Below are 6,847 nucleotides of genomic sequence, written 5' to 3'. Positions count from 1 at the left end.
ATTTCATTGCTTTGGGATTGTCGGGGCTTCCAAGTTCAACAGAACCTCACAACCAAATTGTAGCAGGGTGTACTGTCTTGCCTTATGTTACCAACTCGGGTTCGTTTCTTCTCCGCAGATTATCTTTACTTACAATGGGTGGTGGGTATCCCTTTTCCTAATGAAATGGAGGAGGAGGCAATTCTCAGTTCACCTGAGGTCTTAGACACCGGAATCACAAGCCTGCTTCGGTGGAAGCGAGGATTTCATGCCCAGTCAATCCGTCCCATCCAAGTCTGGTGGACGTTAAAATTTAATTTAATGACATTTATTTATAACTTTAACAGGGTATTGGATCGACCCTGTCAGATCTGCGAACATCGAGCTAAGAGCAGCTTATCGGATAATCTATAAAGTGAAAGGCGCAACAGGGATCTGCAAACTCCGAGAGTAGTACTCCGAGAGTAGTACAAAGACAAAATGATAAGAAAATTCTCAAGAAAGCAATGTGAATTTCCCAAGCTATGATGCAACTATGGTTGCCAAATAAGCATGGATTTACATTGTGAGCTTTGAGGTTCTCTAGCTCAAACTCGGCAGGTACACCATGAATACTAAAGAAGACAGCAAGAAGAACTGTTCAGGATGGGAAGCTCGAGATCCATCAGGTGTTTTGTCACCTTACCAATTTAACCGAAGAGTCCCAGGCCTTGATGATATCTCATTAAAGATAACTCATTGTGGAGTTTGTTACGCCGATGTTGTATGGACCCGGAATGAACATGGTGATTCAAAGTATCCATTGGTGCCAGGGCATGAAATTGTTGGAATTGTGAAAGAAGTTGGCATCAATATAGTCCATTTTAAGGTTGGCGATCATGTTGGAGTGGGTACATATGTCAACTCCTGTAAGTGATGTGAATATTGCAATGAAAGAATGGAAGTCAATTGTGCAAAAGGGTCTATTTTCACCTTTAATGGTATCGATGTAGATGGCACAGTGACGAAAGGAGGATATTCTAGTCACATTGTTGTTCACCAAAGGTACTGCTTTAAGATACCAGACAATCTACCACTGGCTTCAGCTGCACCTTTGCTCTGTGCAGGAATTACTGTTTGCAGCCCTATGATTCATCATCACATGAATCATGCAGGCAAGTCTCTTGGAGTAATTGGGCTAGGAGGTATTGGTCATATAGCAGTAAAATTTGGAAAGGCTTTTGGATTGAATGTAATAATTTTGAGCACATCTGCATCAAAGAAGGATGAAGCATTGAGCATTCTTGGAGTAGATAAATTTTTATTGTCATCTGATAAACAGCAGACAGAGGCCATTAATTTGGAGCGCCTAAGAATAGACATTGAAGATTTGAAATTGGAAGCTGTGGAATCTTTGAAGGACTTTTACTATGCTGCAGTAGGGTAACATCCAATATTCCACCATCAGACTCAGAGATCAGTATGCTCGAAGGTAGCAGTTGCAAATTATGGTATCATGGCTTATATTTCGCAATCCATCAAAAAGGGTATCTTACAAAAGGTTTTATAAATAGCTATTTGTGTGTAGATATGTCTCATGAATTTAGGGCCTTGATAACCGCAGAAGACCAATCTCTTGCATTATTGCAACAAGGTGAAATTGTTTGGAGCAAATTCAAGACACAACACTCATTCCAATACTGAAGTTATCTCAGCTCTCAGGTTCTTCAAAAATAGTTCAGATAACTGATTATGCCCCTAGTGGTATTGAGCTGACAAGATCTTGATGCTGATTGCTTTCATTTCCAGATCATATATATCTCTTATCAAATAAGAGAAGTAGATGAGGACCAGGGACCATTAAAAATACAGTAGAATTTATTATGCATATTACAAGACTGTGTTTTTGAAATTACACAGCAGTTTCGTAGCGCGCTACGAAACTGCTGTAGGTGGTGATTTTAAACGCAGAGCTGCATACGAAAAGTTTTGGTTGGCACACCTGTCTACCAAGGAAGCCTCCAGCATATCAGGAGCATGGTGTTACCCTATTCTCTTGGGTTATTAAAGAATTAAAGTATCCACTGCTGTATACTCGGTGATGGGGGACCAGAACCGAAAATTTAGGGATATTTTCAGCCAATACAGAACAGATCAAAGCCTTCGGTATTCAAAGCCAGCATGGGACATTAATTGCCCATCTTATGCCATCTCATGCCATCTCAGCTGAACGAAGAGAAAGCCAGGTGTCAAAGCTGCAAGGAGGAATCTTCAACGAAGGAGATAGAATTAGAGTTATAATTAAATTAGAACTTTTTAGAACTTCAGTTAGTGCTGATTGTATTTAATAGGTTAGTTCAATAGCGGATAGGGGTAATTAATGGCAATCATCGAGCTCCCCTCATGCTGGAGGTGGAAGCTCTAAGCAGTTAGAAGTATGTGTCTATATAGAGGAGAATGATCTATGTAATTGGGGGTTGGATGTTTTGATAAAGGACAAGACTATTTTGGTTTATGTATAGCAGATTTCAGTAATACAAATGACTGTTGTTTCTTCTCAGGATTCACAATAGATCTAATGGTTCAAATGTATGATGGTTTATTCTCTTTAGTGTTCTTTTACAGTTTTGTTACTGCATAATCACTCAGAACTCATGTGTCATGCTCTGACTTCCTGTATGCCTTGGCAAACTGTGTTTTATGTAAGTTATGTTTGAACATTAGATGTAAAGTGCCCTGATTTCTATGAAAGGATAGTGTTTTTTGTTTGCTGAGATGTGTGAGACTCCATAAGCCCAATGGGAATCACTTTGATATTTGTCCAGCCAGCTTATTTTTCATGTGTTTTAAGAGTTAGCCATCTTTCCTTGTCATTAGTCAATATTCATAGTCTGTGAGAGAGCCCTCTCTGACTAGGGAGGCTAAGCCTTAGTCTAAAGCCTGGTTTGAAATAGTTACACAGAATCTTGCTGATTGGCAGCTTTCAGTGCTTGATTTTGTGATAACATTTTGGTGCGTCTGCCGGGAGCCTGAAGATTATTCATTCCCGAAATTATGAAGCTGAACTTCTGAAGGTAGCAGGAGCTCAGAAGGTTTTTGAGGCTGCAAACTACCTTGGCGACTCCATTGTTGAAGAATTCAAAATTTATAGGTTCATGGTGATTCCACTGGAGTTATGAAGGACCCAGATGCTACCATTCTTATCTCAAGGTATGCATGCATAGATTTTTCAGGAATTCATGGTTTCCCAAATCATTTTCCCAAGGATGCATATTTTCTAAGGAATGGTCCCAAATTTAATGGAGAAGATTTGAGTTTAACTCTGAAGCATATCTCAGATTTCTGTCATTTTGCTGAGCTTCTTAGAGTTAAACATGAGGATGTTTGCATTATGTTATTTTATGATTCACTTCAAGGGAAATGCAAACAATGGATTGAAAGTTTTCCTATCAAATCCGTTAAGTCATTTCAAGACTTATGGCTTATGTTTTTGGAGGAATGGATAGATAGGTCAGAGGTGGTGGCAAACTCTCCTTCAGTTGAGGGTCTCAAACAATGGAATGATGATCATATTAATGAAGAAATAGGTGAAAATTTTTCTTTGTCCTTGTCCTCGTATCTAAAGTCATTTGACTGTAAAGCAGAGGATAAGATGAGATTTTTGGATGAAGTTGCTGAGGACATTGAAAAAGAAATTGAAGGTTTAGAAGGTCAAATTCAGGCATACAGTTTTCATAATCATGATCATTATTTTCAGAAGTTTTCTATGGCAGAACACAAGGAGAGAGTGTTGCTTCCTTTATCTTTCACGATTAAGGAGCTGCACACTGTTGTTGTAGATCAGTTTGCACAACCTGAAAGTTACAAGAATCATCAAGCTGATCATGTATTCTGGGATCCTGTAGCTGACTACATGGAAGAGTTTTACTCTCAAGTTTTTCAGTTTTTCTATGAAGATCAGAGGCAATTTCAGTGGCAGTGGTCATCACAATTTCATTGTGGCTCTGAACTCCGATGCAGTCAAAAAACTCAAATATCAGATAAAACAGAGGATTGGCTACATTGGAAATTTCATATTGATTGAGCAGAAAGAAGTTGAAATTGTTAGGGTAGGTAGGTAGGTAAATGCAAATAAGCTCAAGGTCAACTGAGCATTTTTCAGTAGAAGTAGTTTTCTTTCTCCTACAGTCATGCTTGTCAAGCAAATTTCTGTTTGTCATAAATGGATAAGGCACTGGATCTGCATGTTCTTAGTGTACTGCAGGAGCACACTATCCCAAGTGGAGCCACTGTTATCACTCAAGAATTTTTTTTTAAATTTTTCACATCAGTTCGGTTGTTTGTCAAAGGCACATAAATCCTTTCTATCAGTTTCGCAGCGCAGCTCGGTTTAGGTGATTTCGTAGCGGAAAACACCGAGTTTGCACTAACTGCGCTGCGAAATGGGGGATTCGTGCGAATATCACCTCTGTCTCCTATGGATTCTGTGGGAATATCTGACTCAACGTGTCACAGTGCTGGATCAGCTTGCAAGCGTCTTTATCAGTTAAAAAAATGAGGATCTGTGGCGAATGGTTTGCCAAATGTATGGGGCAGTAAAACAACACGTGTGTTAGAAACAGTTCCAGGTGCTAAAAGGCGGAGGATGGAATTGGGATGCGGTGCGAAGAATGGCACAAGTTATTCCCAAACCACCATACACATTCATTATAATTATTGTCACAATTTTATCCTCTCACGTATTTCATTGCTTTGGGATTGTCGGGGCTTCCAAGTTCAACAGAACCTCACAACCAAATTGTAGCAGGGTGTACTGTCTTGCCTTATGTTACCAACTCGGGTTCGTTTCTTCTCCGCAGATTATCTTTACTTACAATGGGTGGTGGGTATCCCTTTTCCTAATGAAATGGAGGAGGAGGCAATTCTCAGTTCACCTGAGGTCTTAGACACCGGAATCACAAGCCTGCTTCGGTGGAAGCGAGGATTTCATGCCCAGTCAATCCGTCCCATCCAAGTCCGGTGGACGTTAAAATTTAATTTAATGACATTTATTTATAACTTTAACAGGGTATTGGATCGACCCTGTCAGATCTGCGAACATCGAGCTAAGAGCAGCTTATCGGATAATCTATAAAGTGAAAGGCGCAACAGGGATCTGCAAACTCCGAGAGTAGTACAAAGACAAAATGATAAGAAAATTCTCAAGAAAGCAGTGTGAATTTCCCAAGCTATGATGCAACTATGGTTGCCAAATAAGCATGGATTTACATTGTGAGCTTTGAGGTTCTCTAGCTCAAACTCAGCAGGTACACCATGAATACTAAAGAAGACAGCAAGAAGAACTGTTCAGGATGGGAAGCTCGAGATCCATCAGGTGTTTTGTCACCTTACCAATTTAACCGAAGAGTCCCAGGCCTTGATGATATCTCATTAAAGATAACTCATTGTGGAGTTTGTTACGCCGATGTTGTATGGACCCGGAATGAACATGGTGATTCAAAGTATCCATTGGTGCCAGGGCATGAAATTGTTGGAATTGTGAAAGAAGTTGGCATCAATATAGTCCATTTTAAGGTTGGCGATCATGTTGGAGTGGGTACATATGTCAACTCCTGTAAGTGGTGTGAATATTGTAATGAAAGAATGGAAGTCAATTGTGCAAAAGGGTCTATTTTCACCTTTAATGGTATCGATGTAGATGGCACAGTGACGAAAGGAGGATATTCTAGTCACATTGTTGTTCACCAAAGGTACTGCTTTAAGATACCAGACAATCTACCACTGGCTTCAGCTGCACCTTTGCTCTGTGCAGGAATTACTGTTTGCAGCCCTATGATTCGTCATCACATGAATCATGCAGGCAAGTCTCTTGGAGTAATTGCTAGGAGGTATTGGTCATATAGCAGTAAAATTTGGAAAGGCTTTTGGATTGAATGTAACAATTTTGAGCACATCTGCATCAAAGAAGGATGAAGCATTGAGCATTCTTGGAGCAGATAAATTTTTATTGTCATCTGATAAACAGCAGACAGAGGCCATTAATTTGGAGCGCCTGAGAATAGACATTGAAGATTTGAAATTGGAAGCTGTGGAATCTTTGAAGGACTTTTACTATGCTGCAGTAGGGTAACATCCAATATTCCACCATCAGACTCAGAGATCAGTATGCTCGAAGGTAGCAGTTGCAAATTATGGTATCATGGCTTATATTTCGCAATCCATCAAAAAGGGTATCTTACAAAAGGTTTTATAAATAGCTATTTGTGTGTAGATATGTCTCATGAATTTAGGGCCTTGATAACCGCAGAAGACCAATCTCTTGCATTATTGCAACAAGGTGAAATTGAGCCCCTAGTGGTATTGAGCTGACAAGATCTTGATGCTGATTGCTTTCATTTCCAGATCATATATATCTCTTATCAAATAAGAGAAGTAGATGAGGACCAGGGACCATTAAAAATACAGTAGAATTTATTATGCATATTACAAGACTGTGTTTTTGAAATTACACAGCAGTTTCGTAGCGCGCTACGAAACTGCTGTAGGTGGTGATTTTAAACGCAGAGCTGCATACAAAAAGTTTTGGTTGGCACACCTGTCTACCAAGGAAGCCTCCAGCATATCAGGAGCATGGTGTTACCCTATTCTCTTGGGTTATTAAAGAATTAAAGTATCCACTGCTGTATACTCGGTGATGGGGGACCAGAACCGAAAATTTAGGGATATTTTCAGCCAATACAGAACAGATCAAAGCCTTCGGTATTCAAAGCCAGCATGGGACATTAATTGCCCATCTTATGCCATCTCATGCCATCTCAGCTGAACGAAGAGAAAGCCAGGTGTCAAAGCTGCAAGGAGGAATCTTCAACGAAGGAGATAGAATTAGAGT

The 6,847-nt window shown here is 39.9% G+C and overlaps 2 pseudogenes; both read left to right on the top strand.

Annotated features, from left to right (window-relative positions):
* Nucleotides 1-586: 586 nt before the first annotated feature.
* On the top strand, nt 587-1,405 carry LOC149236077 (putative cinnamyl alcohol dehydrogenase 1 pseudogene; annotated as a pseudogene).
* Nucleotides 1,406-5,265: 3,860 nt separating this feature from the next.
* On the top strand, nt 5,266-6,088 carry LOC149236076 (putative cinnamyl alcohol dehydrogenase 1 pseudogene; annotated as a pseudogene).
* The last annotated feature ends 759 nt before the right edge of the window (nt 6,089-6,847 follow it).

Source organism: Pinus tabuliformis, chromosome 8 (genome assembly GCF_031772625.1).
Source record: "Pinus tabuliformis cultivar Carrire ecotype Pingquan chromosome 8, CPIR1, whole genome shotgun sequence".
NCBI lineage: Eukaryota > Viridiplantae > Streptophyta > Pinopsida > Pinales > Pinaceae > Pinus > Pinus tabuliformis.
The sequence above is the reverse complement of the archived record's forward strand: the minus strand, read 5'-3'. Positions and strand labels throughout refer to the sequence as shown.